The sequence below is a fragment of the Bos grunniens genome, chromosome 14 (genome assembly GCF_055505025.1).
Source record: "Bos grunniens cultivar Pamir isolate PY7600 chromosome 14, Bosgru_T2T1.0, whole genome shotgun sequence".
Classification (NCBI taxonomy): domain Eukaryota; kingdom Metazoa; phylum Chordata; class Mammalia; order Artiodactyla; family Bovidae; genus Bos; species Bos grunniens.
Genome location: NC_141178.1, coordinates 64,451,154 through 64,454,800, shown reverse-complemented (window position 1 = coordinate 64,454,800; position 3,647 = coordinate 64,451,154). Strand labels below are relative to the sequence as shown.

At 37.3% G+C, this 3,647-nt stretch overlaps 1 pseudogene; it reads left to right on the top strand.

Annotated features, from left to right (window-relative positions):
- The first annotated feature begins 1,676 nt into the window (after nucleotides 1–1,676).
- Nucleotides 1,677–1,925, top strand: LOC147359556 (small ribosomal subunit protein eS27 pseudogene; annotated as a pseudogene).
- Nucleotides 1,926–3,647: the final 1,722 nt, after the last annotated feature.

The window sequence follows — 3,647 nt, the reverse complement described above, 5'->3', positions numbered from 1 at the left end:
TTCATTAGTTTGTGATTATCATCATTCCTAATATATTTCACTTTTAATTAATCCTTTAGTCATTTCTCTGCCATTCATTTAAGAAGCCTAGTCACTTCCTCTTTAGGCTTCCAACCCTTTCCTTATTCTTCAAATTGCTCAAAAATCCTGCACAGTACAGTTTACTCTGTACAAAGTGGGCCAATACTCTAGGCATAGAAGGAAAAACAAAATCAAAAACTCCAAAAAGTCCACTGGGTTCCATGCGTCTTTCACTGTCGCGTGACACAGCTATTAAAGATTACATCTGTCTTGGACTAGTCTAATGCTGTTTGTTTATTGATGCTATGTTACAGCTGTTGTCCTAGATCATTATCGTGGGCATACCACTCTCTTATTTCACCCTCACTTGCTCAGCATCTTAAAATGAAATTGCAGGGACTTCCCTGGTGGTCTAGTGGTTAAGACTCTGTACTTTCATTGCACAGGGCATGGTTTGATCCGTGGTCAAGAAACTAAAATTCTGAATGCCACTTGTTGGGGCCAAAAAGAAAAAAATGCAATTACATTGTGTGCTGAAAGTGACCTTACCTCTCTGACCCTTGAAAAAGTGAGAATTGTTAGTTGCTTAGTCGTGTCCGACCCTTTGCCACCTTATGGACTGTAGCCCAGCAGGCTCCTCTGTCCATCGGATTCTCCAGGCAAGAATACTGGAGTGGGTTGCCATGCCCATCTCCAGCTCTGGCCTTTGGCCTTTAAGTTAAATTTAGGCCACCAGTATACATACCCCTTGCTTTACGGGGAGTTCGCTACACATTACAGTGTCTTTTTAATCAGGGAACCCCAACCATCATGAGAACTTTCTCTAACATTAAATCATAGATACAATTTCATAATAATCCTATGACCAATGAGCAAATGTTCCTTTACAGCTTTACTAGCAGCTTAGTACATATCTTCTTTCATTCATGTAACCAAAAGGCCACTTCAGAGGACAAAATGTGACACCATTAAATTGTATGACTATGCATCTCTGCATAAATAGAAACATACATGGAGGATTCCTGAAATTTAAAAAAATGTACCTTTTCACATTAATGTGTGTTACCCCTGTTCTGCCATTACCTGTGACACTGTTGCACCACTGGTGTTTAGCAGAATGTTTGGCATGTATTAAGTGCTCAGTTGGGGTCAAACCCAAATCTCCTGCATTGCAGGTGGATTCTTTACACTGAGCCACTGGGGAAGCCCAATTTGAATAAATGTGAGAACTATCAATTATAAGGCAAGTCAATAAGATCAGAAATGAACTAGACTTTTCTCACTCCATATTTTTTCATAACAAGAATTTTCTTTGAATTTTTATGTCTCCAAATATCCTTAACTGTTGAAACCTAATACCTGAGATCTTTGGGAGGACACTTCAGAGGCAGTGGAATTAGACTGGGTCTTGGACTATTCATAGGGCTCTCAGGTAAATTTTAATAAATGATACAAATAGAAGAAGAAATATACAAACAACCCTTATTCTGTTTGTGTGAGCTCATCATAAAACTGAGAATGTCTCTTACTTTTTCATCCTATAATTTTAAAAAAATGGTTTGTACATATCATATAGTAAAGGAAAAAAAAATCCATTAGGCAGGTTTTCTTAGATGGTAAAGCATGTGAGGCCTTTTCTGCAGTGATGACCTCCTCACGAGAACATGCCTCTCACAAAGGATCTTCTTCATCCCTCTCCAGAAGAGGAGAAGAGGAAACACAAGAAGAAGTGCCTGGTACAGAGCCCTATTTCTTGGATGTAAAATGCCCAGGGTGCTATAAAATCACCACCATCTTTAGCCACAGTAGTTTAGTGTGTTGGCTGCTGTTCTGGCCTCTGCCGGCCTACAGGAGGAAAAGGAAGGCTTACAGAAGGACGCTCCTTCAGACGGAAGCAGCACTAAAAGCATCCTGCATCAAGATGAATGGGAAACCACCCCAATAAACATGTTTTGGATAAAAAAAAAAAAAGCATGTGAGTTGTCTTAATGTTTGAAAACCTACTAAGATCAGTAGAAAACCATCAATTTTACAAGTCTTTCAGGTTTGTATAATAATGACAAAGGATATATTTCAGTCAGATTTTTATTTCTCTGTCCCAAATCCAATATGGTATTATATACATGGTTAAAAATATTTCTTAAAAATTAAAAAAAATTTTATGATTATTCAATTTTATTCCATTCCCTGGACATTGTATTTATACTTCCCATCTTGAGTAAAAGAATGAGTAACCAAAAGTCCTGGATAAACTATAAGAAATAAAGCAAATAATCATGAGCTAAGATATACATATTGTCATATGTGTAAAATCACCATTGTGTGGACTTGCCTGTTGGTCCAATGGTTAAGAATCTGCCTGCCAATGTAAAGGACACAGGTTCAATCCCTGGTCCTGGGAGATCTCACATGCCTTGAGGCTACTAAGCCTGAATGCCACAGCTACTAAGCCCACGCTCCCTATAGCCATGCCTCTCAATGAGAGAAGCTGCTGCAATGAGAAGCCCATGCACCACAGCTAGAGAGTAGCCTGTGCTCACTGCAACTAGAGAAAGCCTGCACACAGCAGTGAAGGCCCAGTAAAGTCAGAATTGATAAATAGATCACTATTGTGATTCATGTCAGGATATCGTAGATATTGATAAACAATTGAATTGTTGTTAACTAATGCAGATTTTTCTCTGAATGTTATATGTTATTATTCAGTCACTAAATTATGTCTGACTCTTTGGGAACTCATGGATTGCAGCACCCCAGGCTGCATGCTGAGTGTTACAGCATCTAGCTAATGATTTGGAAGTAAGAAAATCTGTCATCCAACATCTGCTCCTTACTGGCTAATTGTGCAGCTTTGGGACAGTGATATCAATTTCCTGGGCCTTTATTTTCATATTTGTAAAATAATAACAATAATAATAATACCTAACTGGGGGGGGGTGTATGAATCAGTAATGACATACATACATTACACACAACACTTTAATTGCAAGAAGCCGGAAATGTAAGACAAAAAATTTATATTTCAATTAACCAAAAAATTTATATTTCAATTAACCAAAAAATTTAAATTTCAAGCCATACACCAAAAAGGAAAAAGAAAAAGTAAAAAACAATGAGTGTATCCGTGGATTCAAATCATTAGATTTTCATATTGACTTCTATATTTGCCTTTTTTTTTACAAAGAGCTTTGCTATCACAAACCAACCATCTTCACAAGGTTAAAAACAAGACTGTAACCAGGTTGGATCTTAAATTCTCATAAATTTCATGAGTAGAAAGGAAAAAAATTCTATCCAACTAATTCCATTTAGAAAAATCCTGGAGAATAAAACTGATTGGTCCTGCTAATTGGTTCTCATATTCATTTTTGAATCAGGCAGTGGGAGTCAGGTGGAAGACTGTGACAGGCCCCAATTTCTGTGATATGTCCAGACCTTTGATGTGGCGTGTATGATCTACAACCAAAAAAGGGAAGAAAAGATACAAGACAAATCAAAACAAGTAGCAAAACAGAATCTTCATTATTAAAGTACTTGGCATAGTATTAGCTAAGGACCTGGAAATGATAGATATTAGTGCTGATGAGATTAACTTTCATTTCCTGGGTCAACCAATTAGTTAGCTT